Source organism: Symphodus melops (genome assembly GCF_947650265.1).
Source record: "Symphodus melops genome assembly, chromosome: 10".
NCBI lineage: Eukaryota > Metazoa > Chordata > Actinopteri > Labriformes > Labridae > Symphodus > Symphodus melops.
The window spans coordinates 22,322,991-22,345,011 of NC_136700.1; the positions used below are offsets into that span (position 1 = coordinate 22,322,991).

The 22,021-nt window shown below is 38.8% G+C and overlaps 1 long non-coding RNA gene across 1 annotated transcript; it reads right to left on the bottom strand.

Annotated features, from left to right (window-relative positions):
* Positions 1–1,551: 1,551 nt before the first annotated feature.
* LOC306830130 lies at positions 1,552–10,844 on the bottom strand. The gene is made up of 2 exons (XR_013779931.1): positions 10,737–10,844; positions 1,552–3,366 (listed from the first exon to the last, which is right to left on the bottom strand). It is a non-coding gene; the product is annotated as an uncharacterized lncRNA (long non-coding RNA).
* Positions 10,845–22,021: the final 11,177 nt, after the last annotated feature.

Consider the following 22,021-nt stretch of genomic DNA (forward strand, 5'->3'; position numbering starts at 1 on the left):
TATATAATCAGAAAGGGCCTAAATGAAACTGTTTATAGGGTATAATGGTGACAAAGATATAAATACATTTCCCTTTACATGTCCTCTATCGGATCCTTTCAGTCATGTTTTCCTCACCCGCATGCCCCCCTCTCTCGCCCCGTCTCTACCCCTTACTCTCCCCGAGCTCTGTCCTCAGATGGCTTTTGGCCTACTTTTTTTCGGCTGCAGAGAGCTCCAATGTGTGCGAGCCAAATCTCAGCATGGATTTACAGGCAAGGGCGAGCGAGAGATGGAGGGATGGAGAGAGGAAGAAAAGATGTCGGATGAGAAGAGATCCAGCTTTGTGCTCTGCGTGCTCTCTCTCTCGCTCTCTCTCCGTGCATTTACATCTCAGTTCCAGCGGTCAGGACTGACAATTTGTTTAAGATGTCCACATGCAGGTGTTTTTATTTGGTTGAATAATCCCACACCTAATTATTTTCTTCAAATGTGTATTTGTTTGATTTGTTATAACCATCAGTATATGTATCAGTATAACCTTCATCTTTTCACTTGTGGCAGCATGTTGGTGTGAAATCAATTGAAGCCTAATGACCTTCTTTTATGTGACAACAATAGAAACTCCATACAGTTACACGTCTGCAAAAGGTGTGGTAAGAGATAGCTGTAAATAAAGATTATTTCATATAATCATAGCAGCTCATAGTTATCTGTCCTGGTAAAACTGTCGGGAATCAAAATGTTACAGGCACGCCAATAAAACATGTGATGTGTTTAAGCTGTATAATAACAAATATGCACGTTTTGTATTTATGTAACACACATACACACATCTTTGTCTTCTAAATGTCTCATTGTAATTATTTCAATTCAAAACAGGATGTCCTACTGCCCACACTTAAACTTACCTTATTCGAGTTCAGCAAACCTGAAGATGTTTCTATTTTCAGTGATTCTGCTGCTCATCGTCATTATTTAATAAAGAATACATCTTTATTAAGTCTCTACTCCTCTTTTTATGCATATTGTTACACAAAAAAGCATCGGTTATTTATTCAATAAGTTTAAAAGAAGTAATAAAACACAACAAAACACTGCACTGTATTTCAGGGTTTTATTTATGAGCTCTTAATGTAAAAACCTTCATATGATATATACCATTATAAAAAAAAAGAAGAATTCTATGACAAGCATTTATCTGAATGATCTACTTTTTATTTATTTTTTTCAGTCAGACATTCAAGCTTGCATAATTGTTCTCCCAATAACTTTGAATCACACTTTAGCATAAAACAGATTCTAGATATGAGCCTCTGCAGGGTGAGATTAGGGAGTTAACACGTATGGTACATCGTGGAATGAAAAAAATCTCTCAGCGTGCTGAGTCATTTATGTAACTTGATGTAACCCATTCAGCCTGATACACAACTTAACTCCGAGCAAGGCTATTTGTTTAATTAGTCACAAATATGTCATTACACTTAATGTAAGCAGTTCAACAGACGTGTCCAAATAGACATGTAATTTCAAGATACAACAGCAAAAAATATCTGCCATTACAGAAACATGTTTTACTTAAGTTTGTTGATTCAATAAGGCTATGTCTGAATTTGTGAGTTCATCTTATTTCAAGCAACTTAACAATAAAATGTGTTTGCTGCATCGGAAGATTTATATAAATCACTCAATAATGAGATCAAATGTTGCACATTATTTTGCTTTCATCATTACATTTAAAAACCCTCTTGCTGCATCAGTTTTATGTTGTGTGTTAATAATCCTTTCATTGTCACGTTACCAAAAACAAAACTAGATCTGGTTCCAACAAGTCCAGACATGAACGCTCCAATGTCGAAAGTCATTCTTGGAAATGCGCTGAATCACTCAGGAAGAGGAAGCAGGTTGAGGCTGAATGAACACCACAAAAAGTTGACACTTCATTGCTAAAAAACTCCAGGAATGAACTTTCGGATGTCTAATCTTCAGCACCAGAACAGGTCAGAGTTTCCAAAGAGACGATCATTCAATGCTATAATGTTGAAGACTTTGATGAGGGACTTCACTCAGGTGTTAGCATGAAGTAATATTAAGAAAAGTAAAGTTTAAATGTTAGCATGAAACAATATTGATCGTTTTGTCAACCGATTGAATAGTGTTATCAGCAATGTTAAAAAAAGTCACCTGCAATCATTGTATGCAAAAATGCAAGCATAAATTTAACACTGCTATGTGCTAGTGCTAAATATGAACAGTGTCAGAACATTAAAGAGTGTAGTTGCACACAAAATAATGTTTTTAAATCAGGTTGCACAAACTATCAAAACATTATGCTATTATGACACAGTGTTAGCAAAAACCTTTAAATCATGTAACACATGGACATGCTAGCACTGAAAAAAAGGCCTTTCCTTAGACATAAAACTGTAATCATGATCAGCTACTACCCTGAATGATATACTGTAAGTGTTGGCATAAAGCTTTAATTAATTTAGCATCTAGCTAAACATAGTAAAATGTGCTTTAATGTTAACGTGGCATCTACTGTATTTTTGAAAGGGATAGTGTTGAGGCTGCTAATTAAAATCAATAACTAAAACATTTGTATTTCTTTGACATCATATCACACTTTTAGACCTATGCATTTAATTTAATAGCAGAAGCTACTAATGTTTCATAAACTTATGCCTGAGTGGCGCTGTAGGACGTTCGTAACAATAGTCATAATATAATTTGACATGTATTTTAAAGTAAGGGTACTGTTATTTGAATGCTGCTAATAAGCAGCCTGGCAAGCTTAGCTATTTGATAGTGTTAGAGCTGAGAGCATTGTTAGGTGGTTGAGTATGACCAATGTGCCGATTTACAAATTCTATCCAATCTAGTATACATCCTCACCTTTCTTGCATAAACAAAATTGTATACTATGATTGGTATTGCATTTAATACTCAACGTGACATCTAAAGTACCATAAATAGTATAAAAGTATGCAGTTCTCGACACATCCTGCAGGTAACTTTGTGCTAACATTTAGAATTGACCTAAATCTGGTTCAGTATTCATAACTTCAAGAAATACAAAAAGACACTTTTCATGAACATTTTATTTTCATCTAACATTCTTTATTACAAAACAATAAAAATGTTAAAATGAATTTTGAAATGTATCTTAGGATCTCAACTTCAAAGCCACAGTGGAAATACAAGACATAGATTAAGATTAAGACAATATGTACAGTGCACTTGTATCCTGGTCAAGGTATCATGTAAACCCCATCAATGATTGTATGCTCGTGTATGGGCAGTAGAAGCTTGATCCGTGTGGGTGTCATATCCGTTTTACGCTAATGGACCATTCCTCGACTTGTCCTGACCTGGTCTAACAGACTGAAAGAGAGAAGACACAACCCTTTGACATCTGTTTGATTGCATGCAGCACATACAGTAATGTACAGTACATCCAGCACTCTCACTGAAATCAAATGAAACACAATGGAATAAGTGTATATACTTAACCCCAATTATTTAAATACTTACTCTAATTATATACCATGACCAACCTTAACTAATTACGTATTATTAAGGCGTTGTAACCCATTTAACTAATATCATTAAACTTTATTTAAGACGATTATGAAAACAAGCATACTGAAAACTTTGATCTAGCGGTCATCTGTCTTTTTTTTATTTATTTTTTTAAATCTCAGTTCATGTGCTGTCCCATCTCTTTATCTTTGTGGTCAGCAGACAGGAAGTTGTAATGTGTCGTATTAGCTCTGCAGAAACGAAAAATCCCAGCTAACATGAGAACAATCTGGTTGACACAGATTCATGACGCTCAAAAGGTATAAAAATACCTCCAGAGATGAAATATAAGACATGCAAACATGACATATCTCTTCAGGAAGACAATCAAACAACATATCCTGAGTTTCTATTAATAAACATGGCAGTTGAAAGAATCACAATCGTGTGAAATGACAGCATGAAGGCTTTATTTAGATAAAACTGTTAAAGACGTCTCTATTTCAGTACCAGGCCTCTGAAGGTTCGCTTGTTCTGCACTCACATCTCGGCTCCATCCTTAACAATTATTTAATTTGAGGAAGAAGTGATTTATGGTGCATGAAAAAAATGTGATCCATAAAAAGCAAAGCACGTCAAAACTAAAATCATTAAACGCTAAAAACATTCCTATGCAGTTATTTCACCTAAATCTGGTTATTTCAATCAATTACACTTATATTCAATGCATATCTAACATAAAATGTGATGTCATAAGCATCAACGCGTAGCTATAAAGTAGTGCTGCAACTAAAGACTGGTACATCACAGGTTATTTTTATTTAACATCAAATGTTTTTTTAACATAATTGTTTTGTCTGTCCACAAGTTCATTTACTTTCATTTAGCAGAAAGACAAATAATGACAAAAACCATCCAGAAATGATCAGAATAGTTGGCAATATATTTCAAAGTCGACGATTAATCAATGAACTCTTGATTAAGCCCAACATTGTCCATAACTTGGTACACCGTGGCACTAAAACACACAAACATATAGAGATAGTGGACTTGTATTTATACAGACGACCCGCTGAGCTGAACGAAGTGTCAGGTCTAAAATCTTTAACTATGTGAACTTGTGCTTCTTTGAGCTTCTTAATCAAACTTGCTCATTATTATGTCCTCTAACAAATTAGATGACATGATAAAAAGAAAAAAAAGGCACATACTGTATAAAGTAATACATGTGTTACAAAGTTTTGAATTTTTCTGTGAAATGATGAACTTCATACTTTTTATACAATGTTGAGATTTTTCAGTTTTCAAAATTGTGTGAAACTAAAAATATGTTCTCACATTTTTCAGATGCAAAATTTTATTTTTTTTTTTTACATTTTTAAATAAGATATAAGGTGACAGCATAAAAGCATTCCCCCACATCACAGAACTATGCAGTTAAGATTCCCATATTGAGTGAATTATTATATCAGCCCAGCGGGGTGCAATGATTGGGCCCTGCATGGGTTCCTTCTTGATCATGGTCTCTTCCCTGCCAAGGAAGTATGTTGCGTGTTTTGTCTGTGAAATATCCACAAATAGAGAAAAAAGCCAGCAATTATTATGCCAGTCAAAGGTGACATCCCTGAAGTATTGGCATTGCTTTAGAACAAATTAAACAGATGGACTAATCAAGAGAGTGCATTTCAGTTGATGGACTTATTAAAGCAGCAACTGATTGCTGTAACTTTACACAAAAAAAGATAAAAGTAACAGTTCTAACAAAAAAGTGAACAAGCTGCATTATTAAAAGATCCTTTTTAAGTTCAGTAAGACTGAAATACTAACAGTTCATATTGTGAGGTGCATGCAGCCTTTAAAAGGGTTTAACTTGAATCACAGTGTTGATCAGTCTGGCAGCTTAATTCCTGTTGTGTATAAATAAAAAGACTTAAGTGAGATGAATAAAGTGAGAGGGTCCTATTGTTTGACAAAACAGTTCCTCATTAGGTTTAATTTTGAGGACATAATATGCAGTTTAAAAAGTTAAACCGCAGTACATTGTTAAATGTTTCAAAGCGCAATGATATCTTATCGCGACTCAAGTATCGTGATAATATCATATTGTGAGGCCACTCGATACCCGCCTCTAATTATCGTCATGATCATTTTAAAAAAAAGACATGACATAAAAACCATGCCAGCTCAATTAACAGAACTGAAGAAATAAGGTGAAACTCTTAAATCACATCTTTTTGTGAAGAAACACAAAAGCTGATTACATATGCAGATACCAGCTTCCTGCTTTCAGGAGCCAGATAACTATTAAAAAACATTCACCCAAGTTAATGTGCATAAATGTATGTTACTTTAAAGATTTAAACAAATCAGTTAAAGTGGCAGTGAAGAGTTAAATGTTGATTCATGGCAAGATTTCCAGAATATCAATAAATCCAGCCTGACCCCGAGCAGGGATACTCCAGTCATTACTATCAATACCTGAGTGAGCTGCAGACAAAGGTAGCAGCTTAAAACGCATTTGTGTGTGTGTGCGTGTGCGTGTGTGACTGCAGACACATTGTTAGTGACATTAGTGTCTCTCAGATTAATGAGGTTACAGTGTAGCCTGGTTAATCTGCTGCTGTGGTGTGGCTCCACAATCCCCAAGCTCCTTTAAACTGGCCTTAGCTTTAGCCTGAGTCAGGGAGGACACACACACACACACACACACACACACACACAGGCAGACGAATCATGCTGAAAACATAGTCGTCCACCCCACCAGAACATTTTAAACCGCCCACATCGCAGCCAAAACAGCATACAGTCTGGCAGCCGATACACAGACTGCGTGAAAAAAGAAACCAAGAAAAACAATGAAAGCTCTGGATCGGCCCCAAATCCTAAATCTTCTAAAGTCGGCCAAGTTCCAGCACTGAGAAGAGCCTCAGCAATGTCAGCTATGAGGGAATAAATATGGCCCAGGTGTGCAACAATTCCAAATATGACCTCCACTGGCTTTCCTGTGCCATTGGTAGAGAGGGCATGAGGCAGCGCGGAAGGGAGGGCCCACGTGGAGCTGCGACGCCATCTTGTTTCACCAACAGACTTGGAAGGAGCGGGTGGTGAACCCCTCTGCAGTGCTGCTAAACACACACACATGCACACACACATGCACTCACACAGAAATAAGACTTTGCAGACGTGCTGACGGATGCTGTAGGAAGCACACAGACGCATGCTGACCAGCTCGTGTTAGTGATGGGTGTGCTGCTCCTGCCTGCAGCTGAGTCGAGGCAGTGTGTCGAAGGGAGTGGCAGAAAAAAACTGCAGGATGGTGACTCTAAATGCATCACTGCAGCCACAAAGAGACGTTGCCTCGTCTGACGCCTTTTCCTACAGTGACCCATCTCTCCGATCAATAATTTCCCGTTTATGTTTACGATCGGACTAAATTATCGTTGCGTTTTCCCGAGGTGCTTTGGCATCAACCTGCTGCGGTATCACCTCAACACCTGAACTGTCCTCTGCACTTATCTGCAGTCCACCTAAAATGTCTACCTTTAAAGGACATTTGATCCATAAACAGCGACCTGCTAGCTTTCAGAATCAATCGATGATTTGAGCCACGAAAGACGCTTTAAATAATAAAACTAAAACTAAAGTCCGACATTCAATGGTGCACGATCTCAATGAGAATGTTGTCATTACAGGTTTTACTGACCAACACCCCTAAAGCCACTTCTAAACGAATCACCACTTCATCACCGAATAATGTTATCGATAAATCTATTTGAATGTTATCAGAATGCAGCTCTCAGTTTTGCAAGTTAAAACTGATTAGCCTTTTTATTTTTTTACAAAATTCAATAGACATTGCATCAATGAAGCAGCTTATCGAGGCTGGCATATGCCCACCAGTCGCTCTTTCTGTCTGTCTCTCCTCCATGTCTGCCTCTGCCATGGGGACACAGTGTACAGACAGTGAGCGCAGCCGCTGAACAATGGAGAGCGAGCCTGCAGCCCCCTTTTTCAGCTTACAGACTTCACACAAACTGCTCCAGGTTAATGTTTGTACACCAAGCTCACAAATAACGATAATGATGCAGATATTTGGCAGACAAAAGATAGAGACGTTACATAAGAGAGGAGACAGAATGACAGATTAACAATCCAGACAGGTTGAAGCTATAATCCATATGACTTTGTTAACATTAATGTGCAGACATCACATAGTTATGCTTTGCAAAAAAACGCAACAAATTAGTATCCAAGATTAGCTGATGTTAGAGGTAGATGACGATGAAGGAGGGGGGATGATATAAATAGTTTTCAAGGTCAAGTGTGAAGCAGACTGTGATGCTTCTGATGTCAGAAAAAGGCGTTGATCCAAACACATAAAGCTTCAGAGTCACAGATATTTGAGATATGAACACATACAGCTGAATTCAAACAAGCCACTGTTTCCATTAAAAAAAAACCATGCAGACAGTTATACACATTCTAAATTTATCATGATGACCTCACATACTCTGACTTTGGGAACCCTGTGATATTCCTATATACATGTTATAAACTCTTTGTTTCCATTTTAACATCTGTTCTTGTCCTTTTTATTAAATAAAAAAAACAGGTATGACCAATGCTGATAAAGGTTAACTAATACTCTGTAATGTAACAAACAAGTAGCTCCTTCACATAAATCTATGCTGGGCCGTGCAGCAGACACATCTAGAACCTGTATTGTTTCACCACCCTTGGATCTCAGCTCCACAAGTGCACAAGCTTAAGCATCTATTTAAACGCAGGGAAGCATCCTTAAAAAGCATCAATAGTATTGCCATGCCCCATTAAAACGAGAGAGTAGCTACAGTATGAAGTCATAAATCGATGGATCATGCTGTCAGAGAGCTGCTGCTGAGAATTGAGATGCAAATGCAAACCTCAGGAGAGTCACAGCCTACTGAGAACAAGCTGCAAGGAGCAAGAAGACTAAGGTGAAACAATCCTGCAACAGCCACAACATACTTCAGTCTTACTACGACCAACTGAAGTGTTCTCCAAATCCAAAGTCAACATGCAAGATTTGTGCTCCTGTAAGTGACAAACTGATGCCACTCTGCTTTAATCATGTTGCATATTCAGAAACACTTATATACTGTAGATGTCGGCGTGTTTGTCGCCTGGCAGCTGCGGGAAGCTTCACTCACTGAAGTGTGTGTGTGTGTGTGTCTGTGTGTATCCATCTGCCACCAAGACATGTGTGTTAGTTAGCATGAGCAAGTGAGCATGAACATCGCCGAAGGTTCACTGAGGTCAAGCACATAATGTACAGAGCTGTCATGGTCACGCTCTCAACATTACTCTGTGCTGCCCTCATTTCGTAAAGGTACACACACAGAAATACACACACACACACACACACACACACACATGCATCAAAGGTCTGCTGCAGACACAAAGAGCTATCACACACTGACAGATGCTTCTTCACTTAACAGAATCCACTGGTTTGTGAAGTGGCTAATGCTATCACAGCAGCATTAGCCACTTTACAAACTACTGATGCTAACCAGCTTTTTAGCTCTTCTCTACCACCGGATGTAGCAGCAGCGCCTATTAGCAGAGGCTTGAAAGTAGCTTAGGAGGCAAACAGTTCTAAAATAAGAATTCCACCTGCGTTATAATTGTACCTGTGCAAAGTGGTATGCTACTGAGTCTCTAAATAATTAGCTGGGATGCTAAAATCGGATGTATTCAGGATTTGCAGGAGAAATGTTTTCTTCTGAGGTGGTTAAAATATTAAATGTAGAGCATGTGCATTTTAACTAACTGAAAAACATCTGAATTTAACAATTCTTATCATGGTAAAAAATAATTAATTAACATATGACAAAAAAACATCTCATTAAAGTTTGAAAACTGCTTGACCTATATTTAATTTGAGCAAATATCAAACATTTATAATGAGTGTTGCCTTTGTTTTAACAGGCTATTGCAGTTAAGGAAGAGAGCATCATGTCATCCATCTTTACCCTCATTTCCTCCTGTCTGAACTTAATCACATGACACTTAAAACATACATGCCTCCACATCCCCATCCTCCTCACCCAAGAGATTTCAGCAGTCTGCCTACATTCTATCCACATTTTAAGCGTATGTGCACAGTGCAGCACACAGAAAAACAGAAAAGCCCATATGACGTGCAATGTGCAGCAGGGTGTGAGGCAAATCAAAATGTGTAACCCAGCGAGCATGCAGCGAACGCCTAAGCCTCGCTGCGCCATGGCCTCCCCTGCTCCCTGCTCTGATCGCCATTGTTCGAAGCATGAACGTGCAGGAGATAGCGCTGGCTGTGCATCCCTCTCAGCTCCCGAGAGCCTAACCCGTGGACATGAAGAACATAACGTCACAAGTTAGGGTCTCAGGGACAGAGAGAGATACATCTTCACTCCTCTACCTCCTCACACGAGCTGCTCTTTGACTTCTCTCCAAGACGAGCCTGCTTCTATGCTCTGAACTCGTCCATAAGTCAAATGAGGACTCGGAGCGTCTGAGCATCTCCTGCATACGGAGCGAGCGCTCCCTGCTACACACAGGCTGTTACGCATCAAGTCCTCTTTTTCATGCATGTTCTGCAGCCTCCTCTGCCCCCACATGTAGTCATGAACATACAACAAGTGCAAACCTCAGCCAGACACAACACTGGCCAGCTCCCCCCGAACCCAACTCTCTCTCTCTTTTCTCTCTTTCTCCCTATCCCCCTCCCCCACCACAGCTGAACAATACAGCACTTTGAAAAATGCTCCCTGCCATCAGGTACAGAGCCTGCTGCAGTAACAGAATGTCTAAAGATCGACTGCCGCCTGTGGGAAAAATTTTAATCAGCCACTGATTGCTAATCATTGTCAAGATGTATGAGACAAAAAAAAAAACCCTGTGTGGATGCATCAATTGCAGCATCGAAATCTGAAGCTGTGAGACCGCACAGCGTCAAACAGCCCCCTCTCACATGATGCTCACCCGACTGTCACTGTTAGTAAAATCTTGCAGTGCATGCTCAATCATTACCAGTGCAAATCCCTGCTCAGTGTGGTCCTCTGAATCCTCCGGACAGAGAAAAGCAAGCCAGATAACAAAGCTCTAGTGCGGCTCCTTCATGCCACCATGGTGGTCCGCAGCTTAGGAAACAGATGGGGAGCCGAGAGGGAAGTAAGGATCGAGGAAGAGTATTCGTTTTGGTATCGACTCACCCTCCCCTACAGGATCCACGATGCCCCCTTTCGCTCTTCGTTTTCTTCTTCTAGCTTGCTTCCTGCTTGGGAGGGAAGGAAAAGAAGAGAGAAAAGAACGAGCTCAGATTGTTTAACTTACAGCACGCCAATGAGATTCCAGTAATGATTTCAGGAGAAGAAGTTTTATTGGTCACAAAACAGGAGTGCAAGATCTGTCCAATTGACCGTCTTCAAGTCAGGCGAGATAAGCGGCAAAGGAGCGACAGACGCAGACAAGAAAGAGAGGCATAAGGATGCATGAGCCAGAGTGAACCATGTGCACAGTCTCACTCTAGCTCTCTCTCTCTTTTACACACACACACACACACACACACACACACACACACGCAGAGCAAGAGCGAGCAGTCTGGAGAGGAGGCGAGTCGCAAGACGCTTACCAGAAAACGAAACACTGAGTAGAAATGATACCTAATGGTTAGCTAGAACAGGTAGACAGGCAAGGGAAAAAAAGGTGAAAGAAAGTGAGCATGAGTCACTGACTGAGTGAGGTAAAACAAAAAATAAAAAAAAGCCAGCACTGAGAATCAGTGTTTGCAGCCATGCCGGGCCACCGTGTCAGTGAAGCAGATATCAGTAGGCTGCCTTACCAGAGGGAGAGAGAGAGAGGGAAGGTAGGGGCTGAGGAAGGGGTGCGTACACACACACACACACACACACACTTCCACACATGCATACACCTGCATGCATCTCACACAAAAACTGTCATATGCTGTTTTACCATTCCTTGCACCTTACTTACTTTTTTTATCCAAACCTGCAGCTCTTTGTTAGATAAAAAAAAAATGGTGCGCCCACTTTCTCACACACATTTTCTCACTCTTTAGCATGCACGCACACACAAATCCATGTTAAAGAACATGCCTGCTGATCTCTTGTCTCGGCTTTCTCTTTTTCCTAGCCCGTTTCCCCCTCGCATTGTTTTCTCTTTCAATTGCATGCAGAGCTGGAAAGGAGGGAAGACAGGAAAAAACCATAACTCCCCCCTTCCTCCCTCCTCCCCCTTCCTCCGCTACTTCGCCCCAATATTAGTACTCCACCTCTTTCTTTCAATCTTTCTTTTTCAGCTCTCCCCACCTCTGGCTATTTCTTCCCTCTTTTGCCCTGTTGATCGGCAGGAGGAGAAAAAAAGGAGGGGGGGATATCATCCATTAATTTGCCTCACAGCTGTAATCGCTTACTGCCAGAGGCCCACTTTTCCTCTGTATCAGACAACAGAGAGAGGTGAGGGGGGAAGAGTAGGAGGGAGGAGGGATGTAGAGAGAAAGTAGTCCTCCTTTCCGTTGTTTTTTTCCACCTTGCCGTTGTCCATTTTCCACCCCATAAAACAAATCCTCTGTTCTCTTCTGCATGCAAAAAAAAAAAAAACAGTCCACTTTTGCAGTCCTATCTGTCTTTTTCTCTTATCTTTTTGCAAACATCATTGACTTCAAGAAAGGAAGGAGTGACAGATTTAGAGAGGGGGAGAGAGTGTGAGAGAGAAGGGACCATAGAAACATTGCTACATGATGTGCTTTGGCTTATAGAGCTACATTTAATCTCCACTGGCTGGGGTAGAGAGAGACAGAGAAAGAGGGAGAGAGAGAAGGAGAGAAAGAGGAGAGATGATGGGGGAGGGACAGATGAAGCAGAAAAAAGGAGAGCCACGACATGCAGCCAGCTGGAGGCTCAAATCAGCGACGGGACCGGAGAGGAAAAAAGGAAAAATCCCTGAGACCACACTGCCCTCTCGCTTTTCTTCTTGCTCCCTCCCTCCCTAACTGACTGATCGACCGACTGTGTCTGCAGCCGGCTAATCTCAATCCTCTTTGACTGCTGCAGACAGCACATTGTGCCGATTTTTCTGTCTCTATACAGCTGCAGAGAACTGTGCATCTGGATCCACAGCACACTCTCACCCCTCCTTACAGTAAAATTACTGACGTGACCAATTTTTTTAATCTCCTACATGTACACGCATACATTTAGGAGCACACACTCAAATGCAGAGTGCAGCTATCCTTATTTATCACCTGCTTTGTGTCCACAGAGAGCCAGTCTTCGGCGAGTCGCTAATAATAGCATGCAGGCAGACAAAGGCTCTAACACACGCATGCTGAGTTGGCACACATGCACAAATAGGCAGAAAGGTTAAGTACGTCCAGAGTGCTGCTTTTGAATAAAAATACTTTCGTTAGCTTTTCTACTCAGGTAGACGCCATCTCAGCCACATTGATTTCCTGATCCAGTTTAAACTCTTCATGTATTGGTGATGTGCCTGTGATGGCCTCAACTGCAGCCAAGTTGTTCCTCAGCAGAGACCCAGATCTGTCACACAAGAGCCCACGCATGTGAGAAAACAGCAGCAGCACGGCTCCATGTGAGCACACAACACCGAGTCTGCAGAGTGGTGAGAGGTAGACAACACACTGAGTACAGTGTGGATGTTTGTGTGTGCATTTCGCAGGGCAGGGCGACACACAGGACACACTCGCTGCATGGTAGTGCTGTTGGCCAGAGTGAATGATTGAAGGCTGTCAAGGCTGATTGATGGGATGAGGAGGACATGTGCTGAAGAGGTAGTATGGGGTTGTCGCTATAGCAACAGTGGTGATTAAATTAAAGGTCTAGGAATAAAGAGTAATGTACAATGTTATTATGTTAGACCTATGACGACTAGACAATACTGTCATCAGGAGGTAATATTACTATAAATATATATCATTGGTGTTTACTAGTCATATATTAAATTATTTTTAAAGCCTTTCTCTGAGGGACAAATTCTAAAATAAAATAATGCATTTAGTGAAATGTAGAGGTTTTAATTGAACCTGTGAAGTAAGACTTTAAAGTGCAGGGACAGCCCTCTTTATGCATATGAAACACGCTGACATAAAAAGTTGTTCCTAGTTTAAAGACTTTAAAATGGGAGGAAAGACAGACAAAAAGAAGAATATTTGTTGAAGGGTAAGGGCAAAAGAGAGAAAAGAGAAGAAGAGGAAGGTGAGCTGTGATTCTCAGCTCTGGTTTGTCTTTATGCATCAATCATTGAAAAAAATCACACATCGAACTTCAACTTACCTTAATTTGCAAAGTCACCAAATCTCCACCTGACACAACTGAACAGAGGGAACCAACAGGGGGCAGTCTTTTGCTCTCCTCTCTATACCTACAACCCAAAATGTCCTGTTAGACAGGGAGGCCTCAGTTGATTCACAGTTTATATCCTGTTATTTATGGATGATAAATCCAGCAGAGGAAGCTTTATTAGGAGATAAGCAAGAACATTCATCGCAGAGAAGGATTGCACACACTAAGAGAGAAGAAACAGAAAAGGTTAGGGGGGGGGGGGGGGGGGGGGGGGAGTTTATTTCACAAAGTTTGTTCAGGGATTTCCTTTGGAAGAGGCAATAATTAAAATGTTTTCAGTTTCAAAGACATTTGGAATCATTTGAAGATTTACTACCTGTCACTGTTATTGTTCATTATTAGTATATTTTCTTTTCCTCCCAGAGTGTCACAATATTTCACAAGTCAGATATCTGACAGCAGCAGCTTCCACGCAGTCTGTGCGTCTGCTTATAGAAAATATTGTGACAACAATTGTCCACGTTGACAAATGATTCTACCGCCTGTAAACTCGATGGGAATGCGGCTTGTGTTCAACTCTCAAACTTTTTTTCCCCTCCTGTTGTTTCTGATACGCTTTACAACCATTACGTGTCGCCTCACAAACAACAGCCGGACTTCTACAACAAGCGTCAGCATTAATGAGGTTACAACAACAACAAAACATCAGCTCACAATGGAAATGAAGCTGAGGTTTCACACACAGCTCTCACATGTCAGTCGTATCACATGAACAACCTACTTTAAATCAACCCACATAGAAAACTCTGCTGACAACTGAGTCACATAAACACAGACTGAAATACGAAAAGATGGGCGGAAGATTCAAATCAACGCAAATGATCTCATTTTATATTTAAAGCTACTGTGAGGAGTTTTCAGATAATTACAAAACAGACTGAAATGAATACAAATGGCTCTTTTTAACCAACAAAAGCAAAAGAGAACATCAGCCACAAGATTTATTTCTATATCTACATTGTAATTTCAGAAAACAAAGCCAGAGGGGGTTAGGCGTCAGACGTATCGTTAATTCAGCTACAGTACATGCTGCCAAAAAGTGTTCCAATTTCTCTGTTCTTATGTTTTCCCACGGCTTCTACTCTATACACCGCCCTGTTCAATAAAGACAGACCGCACCAAAATAATTCTTTAGGGATGAGATTTTTGTCAAAAAACACTACCTACACATGAATAGGGTAAAATCGGCAGGTGTAAGAGGTACTGCTATGTCCACAGGGGCCGCCAAAATCAACATAAAACCAAAGGTTGGTAGCAAGAGCTTTTAAGACTGAAATAAATTAGACAACTAACAAAGCTGTACATTTTAAAGGAATATGTTGGCAAATATGAAAAAAAAAACCTAACAGAAACATGGGAGCTAGCATGATTGTGAAAAGTAGCATTCTCTCAGTGCTCTGTCTACCCCCCCTCCCCTCAAAAGCCACGCCCCCCCACATGCACGCCGTTGCTTTAGAAGTGGACCTCAGCTCATTGCTTGCTATGTGCAGTCGTTAAGTTTCATTCAGAGGTAAGAAAACAATAAACCTTATCATAATACATAAAATAAAAAAATAAAAAATGAAACATGACTTTTTTACTATTCACAACGACAAACTCACAGAATAAACTCTGTCATCAGTGACATGCTTTGAATGTGGGCTCGTTTGTGGGGTAGAGCAGGGAGACGGGGAGGCTTTACAGTTTTTACAGGCTGACAGGTGCTACAGATGACAGATTTCATGAGATATTCATTTCTGTTGGAACCTAAAGACAATTTCAACCAATATCTTTAAAAGTGGATTGGAGAAAATGACCACCTTTTAATATCTTCAATAACTGTAATCTTAGAGTTAGGTGTTTTCAGACAGGTCTTCGATTATTAGAAATCGCCTGTCTTAGTCTGAACAAATGCAGTCTTGCACCATGTTACCTTCGGTGGTAAAATTAAAAGTAAAAAGAAAACAACACAACCTGCAAAATATTAAAACATTCTGCACATTCCTGTACAAACTGAACAGCTCGTCATCAGACACAAAATGAAGATACTTGAATGAAAGCTACAAACATGGTTGTCTCTTCAATGAACACATTCTAGGACATTATTGTTGGAAAATGGTCTGCTCTACTTTTCACTTGTCAGTTATTCTTTTCTATCGACCTCTCTTCCATTTCTTTTACTGTGCATCCAAATACAAAGACAAACTCCTGGGCAATAAAAATGAATCTTAAGTCAATTTATACGCAAAAACCTGAGAAAAGTTTCTTCTTCCAGTCTATCAAATATGAACATTTCATTTTTTTTAAGTGAAAAAAATGTATACATTTTTATTTCAAACAAAATTAGGTATTTGAAGACAGTAATGGGCTTTTCCCACTATCTCTGAAATTAAGTGGACCAAATAAAATAACACTTCATGTATTTCAATTCAAACTTTGAGTCACTATTTCTGTTTATTACGTGGATTGAAACACTTGAACAAAAACAGCACACAAATCAAGACTGCAAGTTTGCATGTTGTCTTTGTAAGAGAAATGTAAATATGTCTGTTTGCCATACAACGTTACCACCTTGAACAGTGCAGCAGACATTAAAGGGGATAGGACATTAATCTTGTTGTTCATAAATCACTCAGAGTTAAACCCCAGGGCTTCTCTATAAAATAAAATGTCATGTCTCTTATAAACACTTGTGTTCAAACGTCAAACCATAAACATCATCTGTATCAAACACCCAGAAATCGACCTCTAATGCACAAATACACACGGACAAACACATGGCATCACACACCCTCAAGTGGAAATCAGAGCTTTTTCTCCCCTCCTGCTCCATCAGCAAACAGCCTAGATTGTTATTGACCATTTGAATGGACTGTATCTCGCTTTAACAGGCTGTTTTTTTTTTTTTTTACTGTAACAACATGTGATTGTATTGATCCAGCTGTGAAGAGCGCCATGCGTACCTCAGGGAAAGCTAGGAGGTTGTACAGTTATCTCCCGGTGGTGTAATTCTCAACTATACAACCTACTACCTCAACCTGGGAGCAAGCAGTCCTGGACATGAATAAAAAAACAGAGGGAGGTGTACAAACATTTGAACTCGAAAAAGGGTACCCATGTAAAAATAAAAAACCATAAAAAGAAAAAAAAAATGGACATGATGCACTTACTACAGCATGTCCAAGTGATGAGAACATTTGCAGAGCTGCTCTGGCAGGGCAGCTTCATATCTTGGATACAGTCACTACACAACACAGATAAACATTTCTCACTCCAATTTCTTTGCGTCACTGACCCAAAAACACACAAATGAGTTCTGAACCTCCAACCAAAGACATTGATCAGATTTCCTCCCTTAAAGAAACAGCATCTCTAATGTTTTGAAAACCTGAACATGTGGGAGGTAATGGCAAAACAAGCACAACGACTGCTGTTTGTATGCATTGCTAATTAGACCGACGTCTACTTCATTAACACTAGAAAGGCCAGGCTGTTGCTAATTGACTGCAGACTGAAATATTTGTTTCTCCTCCTGAATTTTCTACAAGCTTACATTTAAAGTAAACACACGGAAATGGTAAACATAATTATACAGCATGTAAGCCCTTTTTAAATGACTTCTCATTGGCCTTTTCTTAACACTCTAAGTCCTCTAGTCTCTGGAGGAGATAGAAAGTTTTTTAGATGAGGGTAGGACTGGGAGATAGTAATATTAGATAGGAATCGAGGTAAATACACTTCAGTAACAATTATAAACTCAATATGATTAGATTGAGTTTGAGTTATGAACTACATTTTTAGAAGTTTCAGATGTGTAGCATCAGTTGACATGAATTGGTACTTTTGATTTCCCTAAACACAACTGCAACCGGCTTTAGAATATACCTTTTGACAAAATGAAGTCTTTCAAATTCTTAAATTAAAAGAAAATAGCAGAGCAAAATTATGTTGCAGCTCTGTCGCCGCCCCTGAAGGTCTGGAAGAAAAAAAACAAAAAACGGTTTAAATTATGAAACGGCTGTTGTCTTTGCCGAAGTTCAATCATAGGTTGTGTACGTTTCAGAGAAGAAGGGACTTTTCAGATAAACAGAATCAAGCTTGAAAACTGAAGAACACCGAAGGAATCCAAACCAAATATGGGAGCCACTGTTGTTCCCATGCACAGCTCCTATAGTCATCATTAAAAGTATCAAATACAAAAGATTCTTAAAGCTCCTTTGGCGAATTTCAAGTTGTTTATCAAAGAGACTTAAATTGATAATAACACCTTTTAGTCGTCAACAAAAGCAAACAAGTCCATTTGTGAGAAGACGTACCCTTTCTAAAGAGTAATTTGACTCTTTGTAAACTACTGCAGGGTCAGTTTCACACAACACAATTACCATGCTGTAGAAATGACCTACTGTACGTTTGTTCATGGTAAAGATCATCAATGTTTTATTACTTGAGAGCTAAAAGAAAACAGGACACAAAGTTCCTCACAGGAGCAAGAAACTACTTCATTCACTGTATTAAAATAAATCATGAGGTGTCATTGTTTTGATGATGAAAATTGTATTGGAATGATCTCATGATCTCACTTCTTCTAAAAAAAAAAAAAAAAACAAAACTGAATGACAGCTCAGCTCACAGCCTCCCCTGACCGTCTGCCCTCTAAAAATAACTTTTATTTTCCGTTCACTAGGGGTGTCCCAAACACTCAAAGATTTGTTTGTAAAAGAGCCTCATCCAAATCTTATTTTGTCTAGTTTCTCCCAATAAATCATGACTCAAAAGCCTATATTGCTGTAGATGTCAACTTGTTAATTCTTTGAATGAAATTCTGAAAATAACTCTCCTCAGTGTTTGCATGAACTAATCACTCAAAGTTATAATTTAAATCAGCATGATCCACTTGTTCAGAGTTTCTTTGGCTACAAGGAACATCAGTCATCAGCACAGTCGCATGCAACTGGCCAATCAAAACATGGAAAGGTCCGGACTCTCAACTCAAGCTCTCATCTCATGACGTTTCACGGTCAAAATAATTAATTCATTAAAATTGAGTAATACAGAAAATACAGTGGTAAATCTGAAGCAATCTGGTGATGTAATGTGTTGGATAAATAATTGTTGACTGGATTTGGATTGTGGTGACTCTTTAGCTATGTATTGTAGCAGGACTGTATATCTAAATATTTCCATTGGGAGATTACACTAAATCTTCAAATGGTAAGTTAAAAGACAAAAAAAGGTTCGACTGTAAATCCTTAGTCGATGACACCCCTACTGGATCGGTTTGTTTGAAGAAGGAGAGACTGTCAAGTATTTATTTCAAGTGAAAAACTTCAATAAAAACTGAGCAGACTTTTTTTTTGCCCTTCTTGCGGTTTGTGTCGACTATAAAGTGTGTTTACTGTACGGGCTTTAATCAACAGGTCTGTTGGTTTTGTGACAACTAGATCAGATCAGCTTGCGATCCTTGCTGACTTCATGTGTCTGTCTAAAACAAAATGTCTGTCTATAAAAATATACTCGATTCCTGTTTTAGCCTGAGAAAAAATATTTTTACTGGATTCATAAAAAATTTTTTTACATTAAAAACTATTTTCAAGTCACTCGGGAAAATTTGTTGGTTCTTTTAGACTTTAATCATAATCAAAATACTCTTTAAAGTATCAACATCATAAAAAAACATTGCACATGTGACGAAGTAAATATTAATATTATTGGCTTGTTACCGAGCACTTTTCAGGGTTTGTAAGTAGAATTGACAGATCTGTTGACATTTGTTGGAAGTATTTTTTAAATGACTGTAACTTCTCCTAAGGGACCTTGAACTTGAAGACGAACAATGAGCTGCAGATCTAAGGACAGAGGAAGCATAGCAGGCTGTAAACATTTACTTGACCATTGTAAAAAATAAAACGGCTGGTTTCTTTGTCAAGAAAACAGTTCATAATGTCAGTGAGATTCGGTTAGCAGCCCCCTCCTTGTTGCATTGCTTGGTGTTGTTGGAGCTGCACAGACACAGACCTGTAGATACAAGCTTGTGGTGTCAGTAAACACAAGTTCGGATCTACGGGTTTGGGACCATGAGCAGATTACTTCACACATCCATTAGCTCACATAGCCAAAGAGATAAATCTCCTAATTCAGGACACCCTTAACTCAATTAGGGGAGACTGGGGTCAGTTGCAACAATGCCTTACTTCTCAAACATAAACATGGTGTAATGTAGGGTTGTCACAAAACCAAGTTTTTAAAACTCCAATGATTCTAGTAAAAATCAAACCATCTAAAAGCCTGTTGGGATACCACAGAAGCAAAAAAGCAAATCCTATAGGTTCTTAATTTATTGCGTTTAGGTATCAAAAAAAAAAAAAGCAGACAGACTCCTGCACACGCTCTATAGCAAACATATTGGCAACGTGTCAGTAATGATACAGCAATGATTTATTACTGACAAGTTGCCAACGTATGTGTGCAGTTAAGACAGTTTGCAACACTTTGCTTGAATTTTTTTTCATGACAGAAGATTTTAAGCTAACAAAGTTAAAATAACTAAGATTATATAGTTTTAAAAAACTCTTAACAATCTTACTAGAGTCATAGCAGTTATTCTGCACGCGCTCAGTAAGTCCCTTCCTCAAATCTAGAGTCATTTCATAGAATCATGCTCCAGCTCATTATTGTTTTTATGTTGCATTAAAAGTTCTTTTGACACATTTTGACTAGCTAAACAAAAGTAAGGAGAAGAAACTGACTTAAGAAAGATTACTGATTGTCACAAACAGAAAATCATTATCACAATCTTCTTATTGTTAAAAGCTAACCAGACGGTACATCGCTAAACTGGCTATGAGCTCTTCATGCTAAACGAGTGAAGCTGGAGACGGTGCCCGGATGTTCATATTTTGAAGCACGAGGCCACTCACCAAGCTGTTTTTAAATTTTTTTTTTTTTAACAATAACAGGTTTGATACTTTACAGATTGCTCCATTTTGCATGTCTCACAATGGGAACAGAGGGATTAAACAGTGTCTCTAAAATCATTGACCAATGAACTTAACTCAAAACACAGGAAAACATCCAAAAAAAATAAAAAAAGGTTTACATCGATAAGATTGCAGCACAATTACAAATCAATATGAATATCAACAATTTAAATAGACTCGTCAGAAACATATTGCGGTAGTCTTTTTTTTTTTTTACAACCAGCAGAGGGCACTACCTATTTTTGCCTTCTTTTCAACGCAAGCGGCTGAGGAAAAGCGGCGTGCAGATATGGCGGATGCAAGTGAAGAAATTTGTAATACAGACACGCAGTGCGTGTCGACATGAATCGAGCGAATAACAGACGCAACAAAACAGGATACAAATACTGAACGGACTGAGATAGAAAGGATACAATGACAACAACCAACAGCAAGCAGCACGTTATAAAGCAGCACACTGCCAAGCTCAAGACACCAAAACATCTTAATTACATACAGTATGAACAGTACAAAGCCGATAAAAAAATTAAAAAAACAAGCAAACGAATGGAAGGGTTTCCGAGAATATGACGTGCAGTTGTTTTTTAATGATCTGGGCTGATGATTAACATGTTAGAAGATGCAACTTTTTGAAGACATGAATAAAAACGTAAATTATGTGACGCTAAATTGAGAATAATTCGGTCTTTTAAAAAATATTTTCTGAGCTTCACTTTCAGAAACACTGGCTGCATGTGTTTATTTACAGAGAATGAACCTTTGTGTCATACTGTTTCATTCATTCAGAATAAGAGACTTTTAATTTGAGATGTTTTCTATTTATTATTAGTGCCACTATTATGGGAAAACAGTATGCAATGTTTTTATTAGTAATTTTACAACCTTTAATTTGAAAGTGTTACTAAATAGCATGTATAAATCATTAGAAACAAATGGAGATTTTTAATCTGACAACTAAAATAAGACAATTATATTTTTTTGTCTTCATGTAAATAAGTCCAAACTAAATTGTGATAGAATCGTATTGTGATCGCAGTATTGACACTTCCCTAAAAGATAAATATTGAGTCATTATTATTGAACTGTTGTCAATACTCAACTCAATACTGCTGTATATACTTTAATTACTAAGCCTATTTGATGAGAGTTAGTAAAGAGTAA